Source organism: Bubalus kerabau, chromosome 7, assembly GCF_029407905.1.
Source record: "Bubalus kerabau isolate K-KA32 ecotype Philippines breed swamp buffalo chromosome 7, PCC_UOA_SB_1v2, whole genome shotgun sequence".
NCBI lineage: Eukaryota > Metazoa > Chordata > Mammalia > Artiodactyla > Bovidae > Bubalus > Bubalus kerabau.
In genome coordinates, this window is record NC_073630.1 from 28,934,594 (window position 1) to 28,950,008 (window position 15,415).

Here is a 15,415-nt window from a genome sequence, read left to right on the forward strand (position 1 = left end):
TGGATTACTGTGACGTTGAATGGTTTGCCTTGGAAATGAATTGAGATCATTCTGTCATTTTTGAGATTGCACCCAAGTACTACATTTCAGACTTTTTTGTTGACTATGAGGGCTATCCCATTTCTTCTATGGGATTCTTGCCCACAGTTGTAGATAAAATGGTCATCTGAAATAAATTAGCCCGTTTTGGTCCATTTTAGTTCACTGATTCCTAAAATGTTGATGTTCTCTCTTGCCATTTCCTGTGTGACCACATTCAATTTACCTTGATTCATGGACTTAACATGACAGATTCCTATGCAGTATTGTTCTTTATAGCATTGGATTTTAACTTCATCACCAGACACACCCACAGCTGAGCGTCATTTCCACTTTGGCCCAGCCACTTCATTCTTTCTGGAGCTATTAGTATTTGCCCTCCACTCTTCCCCAGTAGCACACTGGACGCCATCTGACCTGCGGGGCTCCTCTTCCGTGTCATATCTTTTTGCCTTTTTATGCTGTGCATGGGGTTCTTGTGGCAAGAATACTGGAGGGGTTTGCCATTCCCTCCTCCAGTGGACCATGTTCTGTCAGAACTTTCCACTATGACCCGTCTGTCCTGGGTGGCCCTGTACGGCGTGGCTCCTAGCTTCACTGAGTTATGCAAGCACCTTCATTGCAGCAAGGTCGTGGCCCATGAAGCCTCCCAGGTTTGACAGTTGCCTCACTTGGGAGTTGTGGTGTGAGGGCTCTAGGGCATGCGGGCTTCAGCAGTTGTGGCATGCGGGCTTCGTTGCTCTGAGGCATGTGTAATCTTCCTGGACCAGGGATCAAATCCATGTCCCTTGCATTGGCAGGAGCATTTTTATCATCTGTACCATCAGGGAAGTCCTCTCATATGTTAATAAAGATTATAATAGAAAAACTTCATGGAACTCTGTCACAATTATATTATTACTTTTACTAGAGAATATTGAAGTGGTATAATAAAATCACTTAATTATTTATTTCAGAATATTTAAACTGAGACACAATAGTAATTACACATACAAAAACACTCATTAACCAGTCTCCCATACATTCAGTGACCTTTGTATGACAGAGCTACAGGATTTCCATCTGCAACAAGACACATCGGATGGTAAGCCTTCTTTTGAGCTTTTTTACTTTACTCATGTACATAGTAGAGAAGGCAATGACACCCCACTCCAGTACTCCTGCCTGGAAACTCCCATGGATGGAGGAGCCTGGAAGGCTGCAGTCCATGGCGTAGCTGAGGGTCGGACACGACTGAGCGACTTCACTTTCACTTTTCACTTTCCTGCATTGGAGAAGGAAATGGCAACCCACTCCAGTGTTCTTGCCTGGAGAATCCCAGGGACAGGGGAGCCTGGTGGGCTGCCATCTATGGGGTCACACAGAGTTGGACATGACTGAAGTGACTTAGCAGCAGCAGCAGCATGTACATAGACCCCAAAGCCCACAACATTAGTTTTTGAGATCTGTAGAAAATCTTATTTAAACATATTTCTGTAATGTCTGAACATTTGGGTCATAAAGTAGGGAATAGGTGGACTACTACTCAAACTCTGCCTGTGGCTACACATTTCAATCTAGTCCTTCTGTGTTATCAGTGGACAGGACACCCAAGCCTCTGGTTACATCTGTGATTGTAAAAACTGTTGGTTTGAATTTCTATTTACTTTGCATCCTAGCAAACCAATCCATTTGCTAGTGCCTTCTGGGCAAAATGCCTGGGTTTTATAAAAAAAAAACAAATTCCTATTGAAAAGGAAACATAAGCCCAAGGAAAATAAATTTCGATTGTTGGTGTTCTCTTCTGGAGTTCTTACCTTTCTGTACCTTGAAATGTACATTTTCCACAACAGTGATGTTGAACTTCTGGTTAATTTCAGGAGCATTTTCATTTCAGGGAAACTCCACTAGTGACAACATCATACAGTTTGCTGTCTTGGGACTGTTAGGCATGGTTGGTTTGTTTGGTTTTCTGTTACCATCCTGTTTAATTATCATAAACATGATTATTTACCTCCACGATTTCTGCACTGGGCACTACGACATGCCTCTGGATTATTTCTGTTGATTATATGAAACCACCCATAAGCCACTGCAAATCCTAAACATAATTACCCTGTCCTAAAGTAGAAATTAACATAAAACATAGCTGTCAATTAAATTCAATAAAGATTTGGCCAAATTCCCTCTGATTTCATCCTACTTGGAGTCTGAGGCGGTGATCCTTTACTCTGAAAACTGCCCAGCAGGTGTATGAATAATAACTCCAAAAAATGCAGAGCCTTGACCATTTTAAAGAAGGCAACACCCCTTCTAAAAACATAACTGCTGAATTCATCAAAGAAACCTCACCCAATGCCTTGTGCTCCAAAAACCTGCGGAAAAGCGCAGTGTTCAGCTGAGCAAAGAAATACTCTTCCACTGTTTATTTTGGTTATTGTTTTTCATCCTTAACGAGAAGCAAATCAATTAACAGGACTTATGACACTGTAGTTAGTCACCTAAGGGAAAGTATTATTAGCCTCATTAACTTGGAGAATCCTTCCAGCTCACATCTAGAGTTAATCATCGTACGGACCCACGACTAACCCTGCCGGACAATCCTGTGACGTGCGGAAACCCCACCTCTTTGACCTAGGCCGGGGCAATACCCCGTGAGTAACCGCTGGTGCCCCAAGTCCACTCGCGCGGACAGGAAACAGTTACCGAAAAAGGCGAAGTGCGGGGGTGGGGGACGTCTTCCCGGCCCCACCCTTGAAAGTTGCAGGGAGTGGCACCCCAAGAACTTTGGCAGATCGTGCTGTGTCGCCGCCGCTCAGGGAGGTCGGCTCCAGCTTTCCCTGCCTGAGCCAATCTGCCCTGCCTGCCAAGCCCCTCCTTCCCTGCACCTTTAAGGGCTGGGAGAAGAGAGTGTCGGCTGAGGTTCCCTTCTTAAGAAGTCGCACCGGTTTTTCGAGCTCCGCTCTGCGCCCGGGGAGCCACGGCAGCGGCGAGCGGGCGCCTCCGAGTGAGTCACTGTTTGGAAATGGAGTGGGCGGGCAAGGGTGTGAGAGAATGAATGATGTCAGGAGCGCGCAAGGCGGCGGGCGGGGAGAGCGGGCCGCGGGGCCGCGGTAAACACGGAGCGCCGCGCAGCGGGCCGAGCGGGGAGACCCCGCCCTCGGCGCGCACGGAGCCTTTCTCGGCCGCTCGAGCCCGACCGGTGCTGCAGCGCCGCCGAGAGCGGCCTCGGAGGCGGCAGCCGCGGGAGCGACCCGGAGAACGGCTTGCTTGGTGGGGCCGAGGCAGGATAGGGCTAGACCCCCGAGCAAACTTTGCAGGGGCTTCAGCCGGGGGCTGCTGCGGCAGCCAGCTCCGGCCCCTAGCGGAGCCCGGCCCGGGAGCTAGTGCCTCGGGCTGGGAAGGTCTGGAGCCCCAGCTGAGAGCGGGTAAGGAGCACCCGAGGGGCCCGGGAGGAGGATGGGCTGGAAAAGCGGCGCGGCGCGGGGAAGGGAGGGTGGACTGCGAACGCGGACGTGGCTCTAATTCGACCCCCAGTCGCCCCGCCCCAGGGCATCCTTCCTTGATTTTGCCTGGTAGAGGATGGACGTGTGTCTTCGTCTCCTTGCTCGGAGCGTTCAACTCATTCATTTGCAGTCATTGCGGGTAACTTGGTCCTGCCGGTGAAAGGACCCAGATTGAACCGTAGGTTGTCCAGAGCCACTCTGGAGGTCAGGGCTGAAGTTCCGGAGCTGGAGGAGGGACTGTCTTGAAGCTTCTTTGAGAGGCACTTATCGATGATGTGTGAACAGTAAGAGCCCAGGTCTGGGCTGCCCGCACAGAAACCTTTCAACATTGGGCATTCCAGAGTTACTCCTTAGGAAAGGGAGGTCTGGTGTTTCAGCGCACGTAGGTAGGAGCGGAGCTGCCTACTTCTTTGAGGTACGGATAGTTAATAGCCCGCGGCAACGCCTTATAACAACTCTAATGTCAGGTTCTGTCATTTTTTTTTTAATATCAACCTTTACCATTCTGTTTCGTCTTGCTTGCTCTAATAAGACCATAACATCATTTTGACACGTATGTTAAATTTTTGAAGAGATTCGGTTGTTTAGTGTCTCTGGGTAGGCGTGGATTTTGAACTTTTCAAATCCTTGGTTTTACTCCTCGTCTCATCTATTATCGGTGGGTTCTCAGTTACACTAAACACTCGGAACCAGGAAAACGGGACTGTAACTACTTCAGAGGCTAGTAATGAGGATTAAAGCTCAGAAGACCTGTCATGATGTCTGGCGTGAAGCCGACCTCAACGAATTTTAACTGTTCATGTATAAAGAGTGTGTTCCAGCTGGCATAGGTAATCATCAATTAATTTCCACAACATTTCCTACTTACAGACCTGGTGGGTTGAGGTTTAGCGTGTGAAATCCTTTGGCAGGTTCCTCAGAGTGTGGTGACGACTTCAGGAAGTTAAATGCTTCCTTGTGGATACCCGTAAGATTTGGTGTGTGTGCGTGTGTTAGTCGCCCAGTCGTGGCCCACTCTTTGCGACCCCATGGACTATAACCCGCCAGGCTCCTCTGTCCATGGAATTCTCCAGGCAAGAATGCTGGAGTGGGTAGCCATTCCTTCCCTGCTCCAAGGCATCTTCCTGACCCAGGAATCGAACCCAGGTCTTCCGCATTGCAGGCGGTTTTCAGGAAGTTAAATGCTTCCTTGTGGATACCAGAAAGATTTGGGGTGCCCACGCCATATTAGGGAAACTGCCATTCACTGTTTAAACAGAGTCAGAGCAGTGGCTGAAAGTGACAAATGGAATTTGGAGTTAGATTGGGTGTGTGGAGAACTCTCTACTTTACCCTTAACTGGTTTTTTTTTTTTTTGTCTTAAAAAGAATCAGTACAAAAACATAGTCCTTTCCTTCCTTGCTTTGCTGCTTGTCTCACTTCACAGTAGTCTTCTGGTTGAAGTGTTTTTTTTTTTTTTTTAATGAGTTAATGTTTAATTTGATTTCTCTAGTTTCATTTTTAAGCAGAGCTGGTTGACTTATGAACATGGAGAGAAACACTTGGACACCTTTGGGTTACTGCCCCTTGTCCTCGGTTTCTCTTTTCACAGAATTTTATAAAAGCCTCTAGGAACTATTTGGAGGGATAGGAGCATTTGTTCAGGTGTTATATTAACAACATTTGTTGTTACCATATCTACAACAACTTTTAGGGTCAAAGGTCACAGGGAATCCTCCCCACCCCCAGTGTGATGTAGAGATCTGGTCACCAGAATCCAGAAGACCTAAGGCTATCTAGGTGGTAACTTACTGGCTGTGTTGTTACTTTGAGCAGTTTACTTAAACTCTCTGGAATTCTTGTGGGACATTTAAATGAAATACAGGGAAAAAATAGAAATAATCTTACATCTATGCAAATTGACATTGGAATACAAATGAGAATTTTTTTCATGCTTAACCTTTATTCATTTCAAGAAGCTTTAAAAAGTTTGCAATTTATAACAATAGAAAACTATTACAATCGGTATTTTGACATCAGATATAGGAAGCTATGCACTTACTGTTTGTTTTGTTGCTAAACCATGTCCGGCTCTCTGCGACCCCATGGACTGTAACCTGCCAGGCTGCTCTGTCCATGAGATTTCCCAGGCAAGGATACTGGAGTGGATTGCCATTTCCTTCTCCACAAATGAGAACTTTTTTAAAAAGTGATACTTTGAAGTGAGATGTTGTTTTCTTTTTTAAAAAAGGAAGAATTACTGAGAATTCTAGACAGTTTCAGACTAGAGTAGCCTACTCACTTTTATCCAGTTCCCCTGTGGGGGATTTGAAGCCTCCATCCTGAACTATAATTATCAGGTATTTGTTGAGTTGGTGAATGTTTAGTGAGCAGCTACTATATTCCAGCCACTGTGCTAGGTACTAGCAATGCTAAGATGACAGAGGCACTGTAACTGGCTTTCAGTCTGGTAGAAATAGCCCCTAAGCTTTGATTATGGAGAGGAAGAAAGAGAGAACGGTAGGGAATTGGAAGGAACCAGAAGTGACTACACCATGATAGGCTGCCTTCCACTGATAATTTGAGGTCTATTGTGACTTCACTTTCACTTTTCACTTTCATGCATTGGAGAAGGAAATGGCAACCCACTCCAGTATTCTTGCCTGGAGAATCCCAGGGATGGCAGAGCCTGGTGGGCTGCTGTCTATGGGGTCGCACAGAGTCAAACTTAAGTTTTAAGTCACTGAAGTGACTTAGCAGCAGCAGCAGCTATCTAAAGTATGCTGAATTGGGGCTCATAAGCTATGAGGCTGAACAATGTAAGTATGCTTTGCTTTACCCAGTAAAAATATTATAGACAAATTTAGCCATTAAATAATTTTAAACATATCAGAGTGGACTTGTTTAAATGAAATCTAAGGGGTAAAATCGGTTCAACCAAGATTTACGTACTGTGAGGAAAGAAAGCACTGTTTTAAATTTTAAGAGAATAATCACTGTGTGAATAGTATTTCAATTTATTTTTCCTCATAAGTAGTATATAACTAAAAAAAAATAAGTATTATGTTACATGTAGAGGTTTAAGTACAAGGTAATCAAATCAGCCACCACCCAAAAAATTCTTAGTGTTATGTTCTTAAATCCTTTCTGACCTGTATTGCACTTACTCTGAGCCAGGCAATGTGCCAGTTACTCTATATATTTAGGATCCCCTGTTATGCTCACCCCAACCCTATGAGTTAGGTATGATTATGGAGGAAAAGGCTGATTTAGAGAAATTAATTTTCCTAAAGTTACACAGCTAGAAAATTATTCTCTACGAAATTGGTTTGTTTTCTAACTTTTTTTTAAAATCCCCATCCAAATATGGATGGCTCTATATCACTAAAATATATGCTTAAACGACATCTTTTATAGTTTTCAGTTGAATGACTACATCTCAAGCAGTCCCCTATTGTTGGACAGTTAGTTTCCAGTTTTCACTATTTTAAACAACTCTGCAGTAAATATTCTTCTGGCTGTATCTGTGTGCAATTCATGATTATTTTAGTCATTTTGCATTTTAAAAAGTGATTTTTGATCTTTAATTTATGTGCCTTTTTTTTCCCCCACCATATTCAGGATTAGAAAACTTTCTCCTTTCTCTTTAAACTTTGTTTTAATTTCTATGTTCCTTTAGTGTTTCTCATAAGATTTCAGCAGTAGGATCAACATTCTCTGTGGAGCTGCACAATAGGTCCATAGCTCATTACCCAAGGGATTTATCTGATGAAAATGGAACACAGAGGTTTTCTTAAAGAACTATTTGTGTTTGTATTATTGCTATTAGACAGAAAACTGAACTTCTTTTATGGGGAAATATAGCAGAATGGAGTAGTACTGACTTTGCCAGACAGAAAAGAATTAAAAAAAAACTTATTGAAGGAGAGTTGATCAACAGTGTTGTGTTAATTTCTGCTGTACAGCAGAGTGACTGAGTTATACATATTTATTCTTTTTCATATTCTTTTCCATTATGGTTTATCGCAGGATATTGAATATAGGTTTCTGTGCTATATAGCAGGACCTTATTGTCTGTCTCTCCTATATGTAATAAATTGCGCTGTTAACCCCAAACTCCCAATCCTTCCTTTCCCTACCCTAGTTCCTTCCATGGCAATCACAAATCTGTAATTTATGTCTTTAAGTCTGTTTCTGTTCTGTAGATATGTGCATTTGCATCTTATTTTAGATTCTACGTATAAGTGGTATCATATGGTGTTTGTCTTTCTCTTTCTGACTTTTTGCTTAGTATGATAATCTCTAGGTTCATCTCTGTTGCTGCAAATAGTATTATTTCATTCTTGTTATGGCTGAGTAATATTCCATTGTAAATATGTGTCACATCTTCTTTAGCCATTCTTCTGTCAATGGACATTTAGGTCGCTTCCATGTCTTGGCTATTGTAAATAATGCTGCTGTGAGTGTGTATCTCAGAAAAGAAATTCAGGTTCTACACATATTTCAGAAAAGAAATTCTGCTTCTGCAGTTTACATCATTGGTACTTAGTAGGATAGGCAGATTACGTTTTGCAGATATTACATTTAGCAGATTTATCACCAGGTTTAGAATAAGCTCTTTCATTTTTAAATAGGTCATCTTTAAAGAAAATCTTAGAGACTTCCCTGGTGGTCAAGTGGTTAAGACTCCCTGCTTCCAATGCAGAGGGTGCAAGTTTGATCCCTGTTTGGGGAGTTAAGATCCCACATGCTGTGCGGCCAAAAAAAGAAAATCTTAGACATTTGTTCTTTGATCTCTTAAAAAGTGTATCATTGCTAAGACATTTTCCAGTTGATTTAATGAAAGTGCCAAAAAAAATCCGTTAGCTAGCTTTCATTATAGGTATAAAGCATATGTTCATTTAAACATTTCTCGAGTTTTATTATAATATCACACTGTCTTTGCTACTCTGAGTCATACTTTTTTCTTTTGGGTTTATATTTCCATATCCAACGCACATTACCTTATCTTCATGATTTTGATAAAGGATATTGGAAAATGAGTAGTATTCAATTCAACCTTTTTATATAGAAACTCAGATCAGTTCAATTTATTAATTCCTAACAATAATTATTAATTCAAAGCAGAATTTAAAGAAACAGCTAATAAAATTACAGTATAAATAGGATAATCCGTTATTTGATGATTGGTTTTCCTGCTGTAAAACCCTATATGATCATTTGCTTGCAGTTTAAAATTCAGCCTCAGAATTTTGTCACTTGGGACAAAATTAGTGATAAAACATTTTTATCACTGTTAGCTTGATAGTGTCACTTGACACTTTCAAACAAACTTGTACACGTTTAGTTTCTTTTTTAAAGCAACATTAGCTGGATTGAGTGTTTGTCTTATGTTTACATGTTTTCTTTCAGTGAATCCCTTGTACTCTTTAAAAAGAATAAAACCACATAATAAAAGTGTTAAAGAGAAGGGCATAAAAGGAGATGAAAGATCATTTTGAAGCCAAAGTGTCAGGAAAGACAGCTAGTTACTAAAAGTCAAATGAAGTAAAAGACTGGAAAGGCCCTTCAGGCCAGTGTCATTTCTCCACCTGGTAGCGCCTGTGCTGAGCTGTTTTGTTGTTGTGGTTCAGTCGCTAAGTAGTGTCAGATTCTTTGCGACCCCATGGACTGCAGCACACCAGGTTCCTCTGTCCCCCTCTGTCTCCCAGAGTTTGTTCAGATTTGTGTCCATTGAGCTGATGATGCTCTCTAACCATCTCATCCTCTGCCACCCCCTTCTTGTTTTGCCTTTAATCTTTCTCAGGGTGAAGGTCTTTTCCAATGATCCAGCTTTTTGCATCAGGTGGCCAAAATATTGAAGCTTCAGCTTCAGCAACAGTCCTTCCAGAGCTTCATTTAGGGCAGAAAGAGAGATACCCAAATGTTAGGGCTTGGCCTCAGGCAAAATTGTGAAATTAAGCTGAAATACTCACCGTAGGGTATCCTTAACTCTAAGTTTGCCTGACAGGACTTGCTTACAGAAGAAAGTGCTTGCTAAATACCTGTATAAGGGGAAATTGCAATCCAATTGAAACTGTGGACCTGGAAGCACCATATTTATGAAAAACTAGGACTGATTCAAAATTGGGAGGAGAGTATATGTCAAGGCTATATATTGTCACCCTGCTTATTTACTATAAATGCAGAGTACATCATGTGAAATGCCAGGCTGGATGAAGCACATGCTGGAATCAAGATTTCTGGGAGAAATAATCAACAACCTCAGATATGCAGATGATAACATTCTAATGGCAAAAAGGGAAGAGGAACTAAAGCGACCCTTGATGAGGGTTAAAGAGGAGACTGAAAAAGCTGGCTTCAAACTCAACAATCAAAAAACTAACATCATGGCATCCGATCCCATCAATTCTTGGCAAATAGATGGAGAAAAAGTGGAAACTGACAGACTTTATTTTCTTGGGCTCTAAAATCACTGTGGATGGTGACTGAAGCCATGAAATTAAAAGATGCCTGTTCCTTGGAAGAAAAGCTATGACAAACCTAGACAGTGTATTAAAAAGCAGAGACATTACTTTGCCAACAAAAGTTTGTATAGTCAAAGCTATGGTTTTTCCAGTAGTCATGTACGAATGTGAAAGTTGGACCATGAAGAAAGCTGAGCACTGACGAATTGATGCTTTTGAACTGTGGTGCTGGAGAAACTCTTTTAGAATCCCTTGGACACAAAGGAGATCAAACCAATCAATCCTAATGGAAATCAACTCTGAATATTCATTGGAAGGACTGATGCTGAAGCTCCAATACTTTGGCCACCTGATATGAAGAGCCGACTCATTGGAAAAGACTCTGATGCTGGGAAAGAATGAGGGTAGGAGGAGAAGGGGGTGACAGAGGATGAGATGGTTGGTGAGATGGATGATGAGATGGCATCACTGACTCAATGCACATGAGTTTGAGCACACTCCAGGAGATAGTGAAGGACAGGGAAGTCTGACATACTGCAGTCCATGGGGTTGCAAAGAGTCGGACATAGTGACTGAGCAACAACAACGGGAGATGAGTATCAACTCTAGAGTTTAATCACCTGTTTTTTGGTTTTGCTTTATTTATTTATTTATGACTTCGCTGGGTCTTTGTTGCTACGTGCGGGCTTTCTCTGGTTGCTGTAAGCTGGGGCTGCTCTCTGGTTGCGGTGCCTGGGCTTTTCTTTGTGGTGGTTTCTCTTGCTGTAGAGTACAGGCTCTAAGCAAGTGGGCTTCAGTAGTTGCGGCTCACAGGCTCTTAGAGCTCAGGCTCAGCAGTCGTGGCTCACGGACTTAGCTGATCCTCCACGGGTGGGACCTTCCTGGACCAGGGATCGAGCCCTTGTCCCCTGCATTGGGAGGTGGATTCTTAACCACTGGACCACTGAGGAAGTCCCTTTAAATAACCTCTTTTCAATTAAGATGATTAGAAATGCAAAATACTCGATGAGTCAAACTTTGTGAAAAAAGCTTTTCCATAAATGGGAGGGACTCGAGGGAGGAGTTGCCCTGGAGATGGGAAAACAGATATGAAAAGAAGGATGCAGATGTGCCAAAGGCAGATTCTGTGTCCCTTGGGAAGACATACCTAATCCCAAGGCTTGCTCCTGCTGTTGAAACTGGGATCACATGTGATCCTGGACGATCTGGCCTCCCAGGAGTGAAAATGCATGTTAGGGGCCTCTCTGACCTGCTCGGCTAATGAGAACCATCCTGGGAAATACCTCTTAACATGAACCCCTCCCAGATGGGCTAAGGATACTTTTCCTTACCTGTGAGTACTTTAAGTAGGTAGTCTGATCTGACTAGAGAAAGTGTGAAGGAATGAGTTTTCCTTTAGGGGTAGGAAAAAATGTTAATGAATAAGTGGTTTTGGATCAGGCATCACTTAGCTAACTGGGTTGCCAAGGTAGCAGCCCACCTCCAGTGAGAAGAGAAGACCTTTCAGGAAAAGACTGGCAGCAGTAGCTGAAAATGAAGCTGAACCTTAAGACAGAGAGATGCCCAATGCTGACCTAGACAGTATATTAAAAAGCAGAGACATTACTTTGCCAACAAAGGTCCGTCTAGTCAAGGCTGTGGTTTTTCCAGTAGTCATGTATGAATGTGAGAGTTGGACTATAAAGACAGCTGAGTGCCAAAGAATTGATGCTTTTGAAGTGTGGTGCTGGAGAAGACTCTTGAGAGTCTCTTGGACTGCAAGGAGATCCAACCAGTCCATCCTAAAGGAGATCAGTCCTGGGTGTTCGTTGGAAGGACTGATGCTGAAGCTGAGACTCTAATACTTTGGCCACCTGAAGCGAAGAGCTGACTCATTCGAAAAGACCCTGATGCTGGGAAAGATTGAAGGCGGGAGAAGGGGATGACAGAGAATGAGATGGTTGGATGGCATCACCAACTCAATGGAGATGAGTTTGGGTAAACTCCGGGAGTTGGTGATGGACAGGGAGGCCTGGCTTGCTGCGGTCCATGTGGTCGCAAAGAGTCGGACACGACTGAGCAACTGAACTAAACTGAACGAGTTGGTTCTCCAAGTTTCACCAGACACAGAAGCCAGAGATAGTGCAGTGAAATAGTGATGGTTAAACAATGTTGAATACTCTTGAGTTAGGTTCTAGAGAAGATTAAATCACATTCTCTATCTTCAGGCAGCCCTGCACAATAGAAATTGTATTCTCTCCACTGTGGAAGTAGGGAAACAATTTAGAAAGGTCAATGTGCTCAAGGCTGCCAAGCTGGAAGGCCGAGGAGCAGGGCCCGCTGATTCTCACGCCTATGCTCTGCCCAGTAATCCCCCTCGGTGTTCTGTAATCTCTCCGCTTGCTTTGGAGATACAGCAGGTTTGCAGGTTTGAGGTTTGATGGGTTGTATTTTGATACGTGGTTGTGTCTACCACCCATCTCCTGGAATGTTTCTCTGGTCTGAGCTGCCTTCAGGCCGTGAAGTAACACCAGAGAGACGAAGGCCCCATAGGCTTACTCAGGCCAGCTTGGATTGATTTATGACCCAGAAACACCCCTTACCATCAGGTGACGTATGAGCAACTTCCTGGGATGAATCTCCATTTCCTGGGTGTGAAATGGGAGTAAGATAGTATTTACTTCCTGAGGTAAGTATGAATCATACTACTTTATGTGTGTAAAACCCTGAGGCTAATGCTTGGTTCATTGTTAATATTTGGTGGCTCAGCCATCACTTTTTTGCATATAGACTCTATTTCTCACTTTTAAAACAAAGGATTCATTCCTATTGTCTCAAGGATCAGATTGTGTCTCATTATTTCTCATGAAGTTAACGTATTTTTTTTTAATTTTATTTTATTTTTAAACTTTACATAATTGTATTAGTTTTGCCAAATATCAAAATGAATCCACCACAGGTATACATGTGTTCCCCGTCCTGAACCCTCCTCCCTCCTCCCTCCCCATTCCATCCCTCTGGGTCGTCCCAGTGCACCAGCCCCAAGCATCCAGTATCGTGCATCGAACCTGGACTGGCAACTCGTTTCATACATGATATTTTACATGTTTCAATGCCATTTTTAGGTAATGGAATGACCATTTGTCAAATCTCGCCTCTATTGTAGGGTCTGGGTTCTATCTCTTACCCTCTCCTCTTCCTTTCTTTCGGGGTTAAAAGAAGATTTTTTTTAATTGATCATCCATTGCCATTGAATTCAAGAACTTTCATAAGAAGTGTATAACATCAGCTGTGAACGCTGACAAGCCTTCCAGGCTGCCACCGCGATATGCCAGCCCTCTCCGCAGATGCTGGTAGCCGTGGTGAGCCCAGCACCACGGTCCCTCAGAGCCCGGCCTTCTGAGGAGGATTGTACCATGAGCCCCACTGTTCCAGAAAGTGCCAAGGCCATTAAGGATCACAGACCCTACTGTCCTCCCTGGACAGTATGCTGGGCATCTTTCTTTAGGAGGCCCTGAGACGATTTATCTAACACAGCTGCTACTGTTTTCTGAGATTTGCATTGGATCTGTAAGTTCTTTAACCATCCAGTTATTACTGCCCCATAGTTGCTTCCAAACTTTAGTATCAGCAAAGGGCATTTTTTTTCTGTTAAATTAACATCTGTGTGTGTGTGTGTGTGTGTAAGTTTATAAGCAGCAAGCAGGAACATTTACAATTTTATTTTCCAAATACTTAAAGTGCCCACTCTGTGCCAGGGTTTGCTCTGAACACTTAGAATACTTCTTCATCTGTTCCTCCTTCAACACTCTGAGACAGATGTTATTACCCCCTTTTTAAGAATCCTCTTTTGAGAAACAGTAGGCAAGTTTTTTGTAGGCAAGTTAAGTTACTTGCCTACAGTCACACAGGCGGTATGAGGCAAATCTGGGTCTTGAAAGCAGACAGTTTGGCTGTGGTGTCTAAGCACCGCACTGTTGTTTGTAGAAATCTAGTGTATATCTCGGAGAAGGTGATGGCACCCTACTCCAGTACTCTTGCCTGGAAAATCCCATGAGCGGAGGAGCCTGGTAGGCTGCAGTCCATGGGGTCGCTAAGAGTCGGACACGACTGAGCGACTTCACTTTCACCTTTCACTTTCATGCACTGGAGAAGGAAATGGCAACCCACTCCAGTGTTCTTGCCTGGAGAGTCCCAGGGACGGGGGAGCCTGGTGGGCTGCCGTCTATGGGGTCGCCCAGAGTCGGACACGACTGAAGTGGCTTAGCAGCAGCGGCAGCAGCGTGTATCTCACACTTCGGGTCCAATTTTGTCCTTGCACATGCAGTTTTAGCAAAGAAACATCACAGCTGTCCATACATGCTTACTCCTTATGATTTACCATGTCGAGGACTACAGCTAGGCCACACACTTGTGTCGCTATCGAAATATGTTGATGATATGGTATCATCAAACATTTTTCTGTATAAGCTTGTAAGACCTCAATCAGGCTGCGTGTTTTGTCTGGAAAAGGAGCAGTGAATTCTTTCTCCCAGTCCCCTGATCAGTACACTCAACTGAACCTATTCCTGCTACTTTAATATTACTTATTTTTTAAGTTTTAGGCTTTCACTTATTATAAATTAAAATATTAAAAAATCCTCATTGTAAGAGAATAGCTTGAACATGTGAGAGGTTTCTTTAAATGTTTGCTAATTACTCTTGGACAAGGTGGCAGGCAGAATATGGTACCCCAAAGATGTGTACATCCAAACCCCCAGAAACGATGAATCTGTTATGTTACTTGGCTGTGAGGGATTAAGGTTGCTAATCAGCAGACTAAGGCTACAGAGACTATCCGGGGTTATCTGGGTAGACCCAGTGTAATCACCACAGTCCTTATAAGTGGAAAAGAGAAGAAGAGTCAAAGAGTTGGCACCATTAGAAAAAGCCAAACAGCCATTGCCAACTTCGAAGATAGAAGGAGGCCCTTGACCAAGGGATGCACGTGATCTCAAAGAAGCTGTGGAAGGCCGGGAAGTGGATTCGGGCCTCCAGAAAGGAGCACAGTCCTGCTGACATTTCAGTGTTAACCCACCGAGTACCCTTTTGGACTTCTGATTTCTCAAACTGTAAGAGAAGAAATTTGAGTTATTTTAAGCCAGTGAATTTATAGTAACTTATACAGCAGCAACAGGAAACTGATAATACAGACAGTTACTGGAACAATCAGTGCTTTGATTTTTTTTTTTCCCCTTTATGCCAGCCCTGTGAGAGAGCTGCTTAATCTCACGACTTATTATATGGACAGGTCAGGTATAGCAGTGTTTACACTTTGGAGGTTGTTTTAGTTTGCATGTAAACTGAACCACTTTAGAGGGATTTAGCTTTTGATAATTCTGTACATTTGTATATTTGTATACAAGTAAATGGGCTTCCCAGGTGGCTCTGTGGGTAAAGAAACTGCCTGAAATGCAGGAGATGCCC

General features: G+C 43.1%; 1 protein-coding gene and 1 long non-coding RNA gene across 4 annotated transcripts in view; one reads left to right on the forward strand and one right to left on the reverse strand.

The window, feature by feature from the left end:
• Positions 1-432: 432 nt before the first annotated feature.
• Positions 433-3,042, reverse strand: LOC129657581 (uncharacterized). 2 transcript variants are annotated; one of them, XR_008716855.1, is made up of 3 exons: positions 2,907-3,042; positions 1,836-2,001; positions 433-1,387 (listed from the first exon to the last, which is right to left on the reverse strand). It is a non-coding gene; the product is annotated as an uncharacterized LOC129657581 (long non-coding RNA). The 2 variants fall into 2 exon arrangements; XR_008716854.1 differs by lacking the exon at positions 2,907-3,042 and adding an exon at positions 2,725-2,844.
• Positions 2,893-15,415, forward strand: part of SGMS2 (sphingomyelin synthase 2) — a 100,675-nt gene continuing 88,152 nt past the window's right edge. Inside the window, exon 1 of one of the 2 annotated variants that reach the window (XM_055587918.1) lies at positions 2,893-3,025. The gene's annotated coding sequence lies outside the window, so the exon portion shown is untranslated. Of the gene's footprint in view, positions 3,026-3,241; positions 3,447-15,415 lie in introns of those variants that run through there. The other variant, XM_055587920.1, reaches the window with a different exon arrangement.